Genomic DNA, 15311 nt, shown 5'->3' on the forward strand with positions numbered 1-15311 from the left:
AACGCTGTACCGTCGAGTTCGACCTATTCTATTAATTCAGTAATAGTCTATTTATGTATAGTGTATCGTGCGGCTACCGTTCTACAGTGACCAGCATCACCAATGTTTCCTCGTACCAGCTAGTGTGCTTATCCAGGCTGGGCAGCTTACCCTGGCGCCTTCACCCGAGGAGCCCTAGACGAGGACCGTGTGGACATGTACACTGGATAACCTACCCGACGACTACATAGCCCTTTTCGGCTGGATTATATTTGCTTTGGTCCTGTAATTGATGGAGCGGAGAATCGTCTACACCCACAATTGTGTGGGATTTACCCTGTGAGGAGCAACGTCGAGCCCGCCTCTCAGAAGCCTGAGGCTGGCTAGCTTTCTTCCATGCGGAGCTGCATGCCGGAGAACAGCTGTTATTCGTCTGCGGATCAAGAGATTATTGCACCGTCTCCTGTACTTGGAGTCTCCCTATTCTTCGTTGACCCAGACTCTACTACCGACAAATCCTCTCCCCTTGCTGGCCTACAACCGGAGGGACCCTACCAGTATCTCCCGCTGCCTTACTAGTGTACCATAGATATAATTCCTAAGATACAGGTGGTATTCATTATCTCCTGCGTAATATGATAATGGACTTACGTTATTGATTTACTCACGCACATTCTTTTGCCTTATAAGCGCGACCCTACGTAAAGTATTGTTATATACTATCATTGCTGCTAATAAATATTATTATAACCCAGTTTTGTGTGGAACCGTGTCATTGTGGGAAGTGTTCATCTGATATACCTGTGTACTGTATGGCCAGTAGTAATGTACATAAGACAGTAGTGGTTTAATGATACCATACTTATATAATACAGTCAGGGAATTGTACCCCTCAGTTACAATTGGTCCTTCGAGCCGGAGGGTAACTAGTGTAATATTAATATAGTAGTATTAATATTGACATGGCCAATGATGAACACTCCACAAACAGTTCTCCTAAAATAGATCGCCCGCAGCGTAGACGGCAGACACCTCAGTACTTAGAGGACTACGCTGCCAGTATACTACCTAGCTTTATACAGACGTTAAACGCGGAAAAAGTAGATAGTAAAATTATGTCCAACCCTACCGACCAGGCTACCCCGCCAGTAGAGACCCTAGTGGGTTCTAACGTAACTGACCAAGCTCACGGGGGGGACCAGGAGGGACCTGACATGACTTTACCCCCCGCCAACATCGACGAGGTAGTCCCCGGAGAGCTCCAGGATAAAGAAAGCCCTTCAGGGACGGAACCCGACCCACCACAAGAAGAGACGCGCACCCAGGAGATGGATCTCCTCGGTACGCGACAGGAGAACGGATCTCCAACGAGTACTACCAGAAGCCGATCACCTCAACCAGCGTCTTCCCCCAGCGAGGCGGACAAGATGCTGGCGCAGGCCTTTATCGCCAGCCTGGCAGCCTCAACCGAGCGCGATCGACTCCAAGCACAGACGCTTAGCGAGCGCGAACATTCTTCCATGGAAAGAGAACGCCTTCAAGCGCAGCAACGGAGTGACGAAGACCGCATACGCCTAGAGATTAGACGCCTCCAGACGGAAGAGAATATGGGAAGAGACCGCGCCGAAGCCCAGCGCGCAGCCGCCGAAGCCCAGCGAGCCGCCGCCGGTGCCCAACGCGAAGCAGAGCACGACCTCGCTCTCACCAAGCGCGAAGCCGAGCGCGACCGATTACAAGCGCAGATAATGGAGCAGCTGATTACCAGGGTAACCCCCCCTCCCTCCGCACAGGGCTCCAGGGCCTCGTCAAGACAAGGGTCTAGGGCACCCTCCCCTACCCGATCAAGCGACCCTGAGCCCGGCCAACAGAGAGAGCCTATACCCCTCTCCGAACCCCTTCCCCGACCGGTCCAAGCGAGACCCAGCAACAGGGAAGAACCGGCCTATGCCGCGGAGAGGCTAAATAGACGATTACAGGATCTAGATGACCTGGCAGAGGAAGAAGAAGAGGGAGAGGAGGAGAGTCAAGCCCAACAGCATCACCGTACTCCACAGGACCAGGAGGTCCAGTACAGCCCAGGCTTTACCCCCGCGGCTCCGCGCTACAGACCCCCGACTCAAGTCACGGGTGAGCTTGACGCACGACCAGCCCAGAGGAACAGCACCTGGGTACGTGGGCCTTGGTACCCGACAGGTACCAGCCCACCACGACAAGTAAGAGGAGACTCGCCTAGGAGGCCTCTCCTCCAACGCTCACCGATGTGCCAGCCATCCATGGCATCGTACCTTGGCACACCGACGTTCCCGGACTTCACACACGAGAACAGAGCACAGTACACAGAGCTACGAATGTGCTTAGAGACAATGATGTCCGATGTAACTGATGAACCGTACAAGTATGCTATCCTACTCAAGCACCTGAAGGTGCCCAGAGCGCACAATATAGCGCTGGCATATTCCACCTCTACTACCCCATACACCGCGGCTCTAGCAGCCCTCGACCAACGATATGGACGCATATGGGACTACGTAATACAAGAGATAAGGAATATTGACCGTCTACCCCCAGCCACAGACAATCGCTCACTAGATGACCTGTCTATCAAGGTACAATCCCTGGTAGAGATGCTGGGGGCGCAAAAGGAAAAGGGTATGCACGAACTGTACGCAAACTCTAATGTTGAGAGGATTTTAGAGAAGCTTCCGCCCGCCCGACAAGAGCGCTTCAGGCGGCAAAGAGACCACCGTGATCCTAACGGTCCCGAGCCATCCCTCCTAGACCTAGCCGACTTCCTGGCGAGAGAAGTCAACAGCCTACGGTTGGATACGTTCGTGCGGAGCACACCAAGCTCCAGAGAGGGACCTAGGAGAGCAAACGATGGCCGCAGGCTGGTGACCGTCATGCACCAAGCCGAATCAGTACCGAGCAACAAGAACCACAGTACCCCCTCGATGAAAGAGAAGTGGAAGATTGTATGCCCGTACTGCGAAAAGGAACACTGGCTGTCACACGTTCAAGAAGATGACCGCCGACGAGGTGAGTCAATGGATAAAGTCCAACCGACGCTGTTACCGATGTGCGCGCAGTCACATGGCAGCCGAGTGCCGCCTAAAGAAGAGGTGTAGTCGGTGTGACGGAGCCCACTTGGACGTCCTACATGACAGTAACAGAAGAAAGCCTGCACCCTCAAGCAGCACAAAGGCAAGCGTTATGTACATTGACCCCGCCAGCAGCGGGGGCGCCCGCGTGCTCTTGAAGGTGGTCCGCGTAACATTGAGTTACGAAGACAAGGTCATGGACACCTACGCCGTCCTTGACGACGGGTCAGAGAAGACCCTTCTCCTCGCGTCCGCTGCGGCCCAGCTGGGGCTGCGGGGGAGCGAAGAAACGATGACGATTCGGACAATAAGAAGAGACCTGAAGACGATAAAGGGCGAGAATGTCTCCTTCACTATCGCAGCAAGCGGGCAGCCAGAGAGACGGAATAGGATCACTAACGCTTTCACCAGCCAAGACATAGGCCTGTCGCAGTACACCTACCCCATCGCCAAGCTGATGGATAAATATGTGCACCTGCGTCAACTACCTATACCGCTCATAGACGGTGCCACCCCGACCCTGCTGATAGGATCCGACCATGCACACCTCATCGTCCCGATGGACCGGGTCCACACTGGGCCCAGAGGCTGTCCAGCAGCAGTCGAGACCCGCCTAGGATGGACACTACAAGGCCCCCTCTCTAGGTCTCCTAACCGAACAGCAGCCACTAGCTGCCTCCACTCCAGAGTGACAGAAGAAGACACCACCCTCCTACAGCACGTCGAGAGGCTATGGACACTAGAGACAATGCCCTTTAAGAACGAAAAGAAACACATTCGTTCCAAGGAAGACATTTATGCTATAGCCCTCCTCGAGCGGGGGACAAAGAGAGTCAAAGTCAACGGAGTGATGAGATACGCAACTCCACTCCTAAGGCGAGAGGGTATGCCTACCTTCCACGCCCCAAAAGAAGCGACGGAGCGGTATCTATCGAACACAGAGCGGCGCCTAGCCAGAGACCCCGCTCAAGCTACTGTGTACCGCGCCGAGATTGACAAGCTAATCACAGCGGGACACATAAAGAAAATTGACATTAAAGAGGCCGATCAGACGACCAAATCATGGTACGTGCCGCACCACAAAGTCCAGCACAACGGCAAGGATCGTATTGTGTTTAACTGCAGCTACCAGATCGGATCACAAAATCTGAATAAAGAGCTCTTGCCCGGCCCAACACTCGGCCCCTCTCTACTAGGCGTGTTGCTACGTTTCCGCCAAGACAAGGTGGCCATCAGCGGCGACATCAAAGGGATGTTCCTGCAGGTGCGACTAGTGGAGGAGGACAAGCCCCTGCTGCGGTTCTTATGGAGAGAGAGGATCGGGGATGAGCAACCATCCATCTATCAATGGGAAGTCCTCCCTTTCGGAACCACATGCAGCCCATGCTGTGCTACGTTTGCACTGCAAAAACACGTTGCAGAGGACCCAGCAGCTGATGAAGAGGTCCGACAAAGTGTAGGAAATAGTTTCTACATGGACAACTGTCTGCAAAGCGTCTCGACGCCAGAAGAAGCCGAGGCCCTCCTACTCAAGCTCCGCGCCTCCCTGATCAAAGCCGGCTTTGATCTCCGGCAGTGGGCCAGCAGCGACCCTCAAGTATTGCGCAGCCTCTCCCCAGAGGACAAGGCAGCAAGCAGCAAGACCTGGATGGCGAACATCCCAGGAGAAGCCCAAGAAATGACATTAGGACTAGTCTGGCGCTTCAAAACAGACTCGCTCCATTATAAACACACACCCCTGACCAAGGAGCAGGGAAGGTCGACTTCACTACCGACCACAAGACGGAGTGTATACAGAACACTCGCCAGACAATATGACCCGTTGGGATGTATTCTACCTTACACCACCAGGGCAAAGATGATTGTAAGAGCGTTATGGGACAAGGACCAGGGCTGGCACGACCCCATACCCGAACACCTTGCCTCCACATGGAGAGAGTGGGAGACAGAACTCAGCTCACTCCCAGGTGTCAACATACGCCGCAGCTACTTCCCACCCACAGTGAGGCCGGAGACGTGCCAGATGGACCTGCACGTCTTCAGCGACGCCTCCGAAGTAGCCTACGGTTCGGTGGCCTACTTGCGGGCCCGAGAGGAGGGAGGAGAAATACATACTGCCTTCATCCTGGCTCGCTCAAGAATAGCCCCCCGCAAGCAACAATCTATCCCGCGTCTAGAGCTCTGCGCAGCCCTAGCAGGAGCGCAACTCGCCACGTTAATCCAACGTGAATTCACCATCCCGGTGCAAAGAACAATCCTGTGGTCAGACTTCATGACCGTACTCACATGGATCCAGTCCGATTCGTGCAGATACAAGGTCTTCGTGGGAGTCAGAATCACAGAGATCCAAGATTTAACAGAAGCAGCAAGCTGGAGGTATGTGGACACAAAACACAACCCAGCTGACGTCATCACCCGGGGAATGTCCCTGGATGACCTCACCCGTCACAATCTATATAGTGACGGGCCCGAGTTCCTCAAGCTCCCGGAAGAAGAGTGGCCTACATCCACCCCACGGGAGGCGAGTGAAGAGGAGGCAGAGAAGAAGAAATCTATGTTCTGTGGGTTGACACACACACTCGTCCCCACAGATCCCAACATAGACGACTGCCTCACCCTTGAGAGTGCGCAGCTAAAGACATTCCTGTGGCACCACCCAGAGGTTCAGCCCACTACTGACATTACTGCAGCTAACTACGAAGAAGCAGAACTCCTTCTGCTACAGCGAGCCCAGAGAGACTTGTTCCCCGACGAGCTAGACTGTCTGCAGGGATCAAAGCCAGTCCCGTCAGACAGCAGACTGCTCCACTTCTCCCCTGAGAGCGACGCCCATAATCTCATCAGAGTGGGTGGTCGTCTGAGGAGAGCCCCAGACTTACCAGATGACGTCAAGTACCCGATAGTCTTAAACAGCCGACACAAGGTCACAGAGCTTATCATAAAGAAATACGACGAGGACGTGCACCACGCCGGGGCAGAGAGAGTCTTCGCGGAGATCAGACGTCGTTATTGGATACTGCAAGGGAGAGAAGCAGTACGACGCTTCCAGCGGACTTGTCTAGACTGTCGTAAATGGCGAGCACAGCCCAGTATACCCCGGATGGCTGACCTACCCCCCTGTCGCCTCCGACTCGGCGACAAGCCCTTTCACTCCACCGGTATGGACTGTTTCGGCCCGCTGTATGTAAAGAAAGGAAGAGGGACTGAGAAGCGGTGGGGTATTGTATTCAAATGCATGACCACCCGAGCGATACACATAGAACTCCTTCCAACCATGAGCACAGACTCATTCCTTATGGCCTTCCGGAGATTCACGTCGCGGAGATCGAGGGAGTATTGAACTCAAAGCCCCTCGGTTACGTCTCAAGTGATGTAGCAGATGTCGACCCAGTCACCCCCAACACTCTCTTGATGGGGCGGCTGGACCCCGCGCTACCACAGACAGTGTACAGGCCTGAAGAAGCGAACGGCCGAAGAATGTGGAGGTACAGTCAAGTATTGGCTGACAAGTTTTGGAACAGTTTCCTCCTCCACTATCTACCGTCTCTACAGACCCGCCAGAAATGGGTGAAAGAAAGAGACAATTTGACAGAAGGAACAGTCGTCATGATTATCGACCAGTCACTACCCCGAGCTATGTGGCCGGCCGGCCGCGTAAGCAAAGTGATCACTGGTGCCGACAGAAAGGTCAGAGCGGCAGAAGTGCTCGTCCAAGGGCGGACATACACCCGGCCCGTGGCGAGGCTGATAGAGTTGCCAAGGCTCCCCGACACTCTTGATGACGACCATGACCCCCTGACTTTGTGAACTGCCCTACCCTCACAACAGACATTGAGTAGTGGACAGTGCGGTTAATCTGTCTCTGCTTATCTAATTAGGTGGGACTAATTAGGAGGCGGCTGTTACGAAGGATCAGATTAAACCGAATATATATATTTATTAATTGATATATATTGCATAATATTTGTATATCGTTTTGATATCCCTTGTGTATTCCTTGTACATATACACGGAATATCCCTTTAACCTAGTACAGACCATAATATTTCGTTCTCTTATTGGACAGCGGTCCCTTAGGCGCCACTGCCATACCCCCAAGGTCTAGTTCAAAGTCACCGCTAAAGACTTGCCTGGACATGAACGGCTCTGCGCAAGGATACGAGACAGGAATAAAGCTGGTACTAGTTTGTTCACCTAACGTATAAATACGGCGCAGGTGAATACAGAAGTTAAGTTACCCAATAAGTTGAAGCCTCACCCACGATACAACGTGCGGTGAAGTATGGCCTGTTTGGCCCCAAATAGAGCATTGAGACCGCGTGCGAATTAATAACTGAAGTATCAGAGTTTAACGCTGTACCGTCGAGTTCGACCTATTCTATTAATTCAGTAATAGTCTATTTATGTATAGTGTATCGTGCGGCTACCGTTCTACAGTGACCAGCATCACCAACGTTTCCTCGTACCAGCTAGTGTGCTTATCCAGGCTGGGCAGCTTACCCTGGCGCCTTCACCCGAGGAGCCCTAGACGAGGACCGTGTGGACATGTACACTGGATAACCTACCCGACGACTACATAGCCCTTTTCGGCTGGATTATATTTGCTTTGGTCTTGTAATTGATGGAGCGGAGAATCGTCTACACCCACAATTGTGTGGGATTTACCCTGTGAGGAGCAACGTCGAGCCCGCCTCTCAGAAGCCTGAGGCTGGCTAGCTTTCTTCCATGCGGAGCTGCATGCCGGAGAACAGCTGTTATTCGTCTGCGGATCAAGAGATTATTGCACCGTCTCCTGTACTTGGAGTCTCCCTATTCTTCGTTGACCCAGACTCTACTACCGACAAATCCTCTCCCCTTGCTGGCCTACAACCGGAGGGACCCTACCAGTATCTCCCGCTGCCTTACTAGTGTACCATAGATATAATTCCTAAGATACAGGTGGTATTCATTATCTCCTGCGTAATATGATAATGGACTTACGTTATTGATTTACTCACGCACATTCTTTTGCCTTATAAGCGCGACCCTACGTAAAGTATTGTTATATACTATCATTGCTGCTAATAAATATTATTATAACCCAGTTTTGTGTGGAACCGTGTCATTGTGGGAAGTGTTCATCTGATATACCTGTGTACTGTATGGCCAGTAGTAATGTACATAAGACAGTAGTGGTTTAATGATACCATACTTATATAATACAGTCAGGGAATTGTACCCCTCAGTTACATGTAGTGTGGTAGTGAAAGGGTTAAAGTAACGTTCCTGAACGTTCCTAGGATGCAGGAGACAGAAACACCTTTTGTTTCTCTGCAACATTATGTTTGTGGTTTAAAAAGCAGAACAAAAAGTCTGATTTAAAGAGAGAGAAACTTCATCATACTTCAGAAAATAGAAAGTTAGAGAAATACTGCAGCTTCCCTTTTCACTTTTTGTTTTCAGGAAGGTCGAGCAAAAAAATAAGAAATGTCAATGATTTACGTCGTGCCCAAATAGGCCCACTACTCTAATTCGGCCATAGCCTGCCGCGTTCACGGACGACTCAGCCCTGCTGGTCTCTGACAGGGACAAGTTGCAGGTTGAAAAAGCCCTCAGCTCTGAACTCGGCAGAATCTGCACCTGGCTCGCTGATAACAAACTATCATTACACCAGTGGAGGTTTCTCTATGACAACACGTGAAACACAAATTCACTCATAATTCATAATTCATAATTATTATTAATTTACATATATATATATATATTTTTTTTTTATTAGAAACGTTTTCCTCTGTAAGAAACATGCCAGTGATTTTTTATTTTCTTCAAAAATGGCCAAAATTGACAGCTCTGAGCAGGCCTGCACTGCAGTAATATATTCGTGCAGAATATCTGCACAGGTTGACCCATTTTAAATAAATAATAGCCAATCAAAATAGGCTATTAACTTCATCTAAGCACGGACTGTGCAGTTAAACTCTTGCCATTGAATGGAGGTTTGAATGATTGACAGCCTTGACAATCCAATAATACACGGAGGATGAATGATTGGCAGCCTTTGAAATCCAATCAGAGTCTGCCTGGTAAAATACATGCAGAACTGCAGCAGGACTGGCGTCAGTGTTCTAGTCAAAGTTGTGTTCCATCATCTCATGTGTGCATTTTGCCTGAAGAAGAACATTAATTTGCCTAATATTATCATTCATATTTTAAGATCTTTATTCACCTGTTCACTTATTGTTGTGCACTGGATGATATATATATATATTTTTTTATCTCAGTTGAAGACTAGTGTAGTTGTAGTTGACGTGAACGTGCCATCTTGGACAGTGAAGGCAAGCTAACTTGTAGCTAGTAGTTTACAGTACAGCTGTAACAACACAGAGTAGGCTAAATTAAACTTTGCGCCAACATTAGGACCGAAGTATAAACCAGCAACTGAGCAAAATGAAGAAGTGGACTTATGCACCTGGATCAGAAAAAAGTAAGTTGTAGTGTTTGTAAAACGAAAGCCTGATTAGCCTGGATGCTAACGTTAGCTAACTGTTTAGAGAACAATGTTGTTAACTTGGCTATGTCACACATAAACACAATGTAATGTATCACGTTGGCTGCTAATGCAGCCTGCAGATAATATTTGCATGTGCACTGTGTTAGTATAAATTAATGAATGTTGCCGCTAGCTTGTGGCTAGGCTAGCGTTCTTTGCTAATGGCTAACGTTAGCTAGCCGAATTGTTTAGAGACTTAAGGGATTAGAACATTGTTAACTTGGCTATGTCACATATAAACACAATGTAATGTATCACGTTGGCTGCTGGCTGCTAATGCAGCCTGCAGATAATATTTGCATGTGCACTGTGTTAGTGTAAATGAATGAATGTTGCCATTAGCTTGTGGCTAGGCTAGCGTTCTTTGCTAATGGCTAACGTTAGCTAGCCGAATTGTTTAGAGACTTAAGGGATTGGAACATTGTTAACTTGGCTATGTCACATATAAACACAATGTAATGTATCACGTTGGCTGCTGGCTGCTAATGCAGCCTGCAGATAATATGGCATGTGCATTGTGTTAATGTAAATGAATGAATGTTGCCGCAAGCTTGTGGCTAGGCTAGCGTTCTTTGCTAATGGCTAACGTTAGCTAGCCGAATTGTTTAGAGACTTAAGGGATTGGAACGTTGTTAACTTGGCTATGTCACATATAAACACAATGTAATGTATCACGTTGGCTGCTGGCTGCTAATGCAGCTTGCAGATAATATTTGCATGTGCACTGTGTTAGTGTAAATGAATGAATGTTGCCGCTAGCTTGTGGCTAGGCTAGCGTTCTTTGCTAATGGCTAACGTTAGCTAGCCGAATTGTTTAGAGACTTAAGGGATTGGAACGTTGTTAACTTGGCTATGTCACATATAAACACAATGTAATGTATCACGTTGGCTGCTGGCTGCTAATGCAGCCTGCAGATAATATTTGCATGTGCACTGTGTTAGTGGTGCTGCTTAAATTAATGAATGTTTGCCGCTAGCTTGTGGCTAGGCTAGCGTACGTTGCCGATGCACGGCTGATCAGATCTAGTGCCTCTGTGGAGGAGGAAGTAAAAATTGACAGGCAATCTGGTCAATGTAGTTCTCCCTCTTTTCACTCACAGTTAAAGGAGACATGACATGCTGGTTTGATGAAATGTATAGTGTAAATGAAATGAATAGTGTATGTATATTCAATAGTAGTATTGATAGTATATTAGCCACTGTATACTGTACATGGTCTGCTTGGTTTGATCGGGCCGCCAAGCCATGGTCTGCTTGGTTTGATCGGGCCGCCGAGCCATGGTCTACTTGGTTTGATCGGGCCGCCGAGCCATGGTCTGCTTGGTTTGATTTAAGGGAGTGGTCTGCCCTGCGGGGGGGCCCCGACATATTGCGCAACGCCACTGCATACCATTGACTCAGAAAGGTCTGTTTTATTGAAATCGTCACAGCAGTATAGTTTGTTTATACTTCAGAAGGATGATATTTAAACATGGTCCCCAAAATGAATGGAAGCGAATGAGGAGCCTGACACCTGGGAGAAATGGGGGTGTTGCAGCATTGGGGATGTTTAAAAAATATAATTTAATATATAATATAATAATTTGTGCTTCACCTAAAAATTTGGTCAGCAGCCTCCACTGGGTAAAACAGAGTCCAGGCGGCTGGGTGGCGCAGCGGACAAGGCGCTCGTCACCAACGCAAGAGACACTGGTATCGAATCCAGCTGTCAGCGTTGCTTCCGGCTTGGCCGGCCGTCATACTGGCTCGATTGGCAGAGTGAGCGGGAGGGAAGCCGGTGGGTGGGTCTGGGTCGTTGTGGACAGTGACTCCTACAGTTCGGTCGGGGCGCCTGCACAGCGCGGGAAGGATCTAAGAGAGCTAGTGAGACCTTCCACATGTTACACTCTCTCAGTGAGAGTCCGCGCTGCCAGGTGAAAGGAGTGGTGGGCTGGGTCCACATGGCTTCTCTGTTACAGTGGGTGACAATATTGTCACAAGGAAAGGTGAAATTACCTACCTGGGTTCCATCCTAGAGGCAAATCTTTCCTGTGACAAACTGGCAACCAATGTAATCAAAAAAGTCAACCAACGAACAAGATTCTTGTACTGGATCTCCTCTCTGGTAAACAAGAATACCTTGAAGACTCTAACAGGAGCACTCATTCAAGGGTACTATGACTAAAAGCACCTCAAAGGCCCTAAAAACAAGACTACAAACATCACAAAACAAACTGGTCTGACTACTGCTTGACCTTACTCCTAAAACCCACTTCACCCCTGCCCATTTTGACAACCTAGGATGGCTTAGAGTAGACGACAGAGTACAGCAACTTGCAATGGGCCTGGTCTACAAGATACACTACTACACCACTAAGATACCCATGTACATGTCGAAATACTTCCCAAAGGTCAGTGAATTTCACGACCACAACACCAGAGGGAGTTCCACAAATCATGTTCAACCCAGATTCGGCTCAAACAAGGGACTAAATACGTTTTGCAATTATGCCACAACAATGTGGAACGCCCTACCCACAGCCGTAAAATAATGTGAATCCCTACCCTCCTTCAAAACCGCTCTCAAAGAGCACCTACGGGTGGCTGCAATTAGAAACTGGCCCCGGTAAATATCCAAACCCCCCCCCACCCACCCACCCAACCCCCTCCAATCTACAGTTTCTCTCCCCTTCGAATGTATATATATTTTTTTATGATCTCTTTCTCTTAAACAGTACTGTATATTTGTATGTCTTGTATGTCATAAATGTCTTGATGAAACAGTACTGTATATCTGTATGCCATGTAGCCTATGTCATACTGTAAATGTCTTGATGAATTGAAAATGGGGGACCCTGATGTAAACAAGATGAAAGTATTTTTCTGGTCTGCATCCCCTTAACAATTGTTTGTATTGAGCCGTACTGTATTGTACCAATTCTGCAATCTGTTAATAAAGTTTTCAATCAATCAATCAATCAGACATGTGAGAATGTTTTGGTTAGCTGGTTGGTCACTGACTATTTTTGTAAAGTCAGTGACGTACACGGCTACTCCACCAGAGGAAGCTCCACCAACATTGTACCCTTCAAATTAAAATCTTTATAGGCAAATGTACCTTTTTATATTCTGCAGCAATTTTATGGAACAGACTACCTGAAAATATAAAGCTTCTTACTTCCAGGTTTACCTTCAATACCTCCTTAAAGAAATTGCTGCAAAAACGGTTCTTAATCCTCGGTTTTCTTTTTCTGTCCCTTGTATTGGAATTAAGTATTGGAACCCCTGTAGGGTCACTGTTATTTGGTGAGGTCTCTATTGATGTGAAGTATTGTTTTTGTTTTATATATTGTATCCCGCGCACACATGCGCTCACATATACACACTTAGATTCACTTCACATGTCTTATTTTTAATGACCACAATGGAAACAAGCTCTAGGGCTTTATTGTGTTTTTATCCTTTTGATCAATATTCTTTGTATTGTATTGCGCAATCCTTGTTTTATTGCTTCAATAAAGACATCAATCAATCAATTTCTTAATTACTGTAGTCGTCTTATGCTCTTATTACACTGCTGCTGACAGAGCTGTTGCTTCGTGTTCAAGGTGTTGTGTAACCACAACTGATTGTTTCCTCATTGAACCCGTACCCATGAGCATGTTTATTTATATAGGATTGTATGGTCTATATTTTATAGCCTAAGAGCAGGAAAGTAGCTTTGCCAGTGATACTGCATGATACTGACTGTGAACTGTCTTCACGACGACGAGTGTCTTTATGACAGAGTCATTATGACAGAATGGATGGTTTCAATTGTAAAGCAGCAGAAAATGAACTTTGCAAAGACGGCAATATAATTTTTCCATTTAACAGCATTGATAATGAAAAGATCAAGTGTGCAGCTGAAACCCGCTGTTGACTAAAAACACACATTCGACTATACCACTACTATGCAAATATGTTTATACTACTATGCAAAGCATCAGCTAAATGACTAAATGTAAAAGTTACTAATGTGAATGTGTATAAAATTGTGTATAAGCTGCAAAACGTGTATGAAAGTGTGATGGTTGGGATCTCAAAACATTCAAATACACTGAGCATAATATGTATAAGTTTGAACAAAATATTGACCCTGAGAATAACTTCTTCAAGACGTCAAATCAGATCACTTCTACCGGTGCACCATAGAACGTATGGTTATTCTATAACCCTAGTTACATGATACTGGCTGAGCATCCCGCTCTGCCTACTGAGATAACCCCTTATCTCCACGCACATAGCATGCACGAGAAACTAAAACAAATGCACCCACTTGCACGTGACCACGCCACTCCCATTTACACCGGAAGTGGTCACGCCTCACCCTTCCTCAGTTCGATTTCCATAAGCGGAAAAACATCCAAGGGACCTCAGGGCGCTAAGAGCGGGACGCTCAGCCAGTATCATGTAACTAGGGTTATAGAATAACCATACGTTACATATCAACTGGCCTCGCGTCCCGCTCTGCCTACTGAGATAAGGGCATAGCAGACGCGTGGCCCGGACAAATGCACCCCCTGAGGGCCCGTAAGCCCCAGCCAGGGAGGAGGGGAGTCCCGTCCACCCGCCCGTTCTAATGAAGGGCGGGAGGCAGTCAACTCCACCAAAGTGCGAAAAAGGGGGAGAACCAGGCACCCCTGAACGCACAGCGCAAGCGGGACCACGTGTGACACAGCACCCCGCGGTCCACACCCACACACTCCTGCTAGCCCACCTGATGGCGGGACGCAGGAGAGGTCCCGGACCTCAGGACTGCCTGGGAGTTTCACAGAACCCCCAGTCACGTCCATGAGGTAAAACCTAACAAAAGGACTCGGGGAGGACCAGGAGGCCGCAGCACAAATGTCCTCCACCGAGGCCCCCCCTAACAAGGCAGCAGAGGCCGCCACACCACGAATGGAGTGCACCCTGACGCCCCTGGGGGGAACCTGTCCAGTCAACGTGTAGCAAAGGGCAATGCCCTCGCACAACCAATGTGACAGGCACTGCTTGGACAGCGCCTCACCCGCGCGAGGGCCACCGTAACAAACAACAGTTGATCGGAAGCCCTGAGACCCTGCGTGCAACTAAGGTAAACCCCCAGTGTACGAACAGGACACAACAGGTGAAGGCTCGACTCCAACCCACTAGCGTGAGGAGGAGGATGAAACACCTGAATCACAATATCCCTGGAGCGAAATGAGCTCCGGATATTCTTTGGCACGAAGACCGGATTAGGCCTCAGAGTCGCCCCATTATCGGCCCGAACAGACAGGCACTCAGGCCGCACCGAGAGAGCACATGGCTCACCCACGCATTTAGCGGAGGTGCTGGCCCAAAAAGGGAACGCGGTCGTAAGACAGACGATCCAATGGCGCCTGTTCAAAAGGCCAAACGGGGCCCCAACAGCCTTTTCAGAACAGTTGGCTCCCGACTCGGAGACAGAGAACGTTCCACAGGCTTGAGACGCCATGCGCCAAGCAAGAACATCCCACGAGAGGGTGGCTGAACAATGTTCTGCCCCCCACTCTCGACCATACACCACTTCCCAGCGTAAGCCACGGTAGTGGACGGAGCGCCCGCGTTCCGGATGGCGTTAACCACAGAAGAGTCAAGACGCATCCCCACGAGATTCACCCTTTCAGCAGCCAAGCCTAGAGGCTGCCCCAGAACAGGAGGCAGAACAGAGTTCCGCGTGCCTG

The sequence above is a fragment of the Notolepis coatsorum genome, assembly GCF_963971535.1.
Source record: "Notolepis coatsorum genome assembly, chromosome: 3".
Classification (NCBI taxonomy): Eukaryota; Metazoa; Chordata; class Actinopteri; order Aulopiformes; family Paralepididae; genus Notolepis; species Notolepis coatsorum.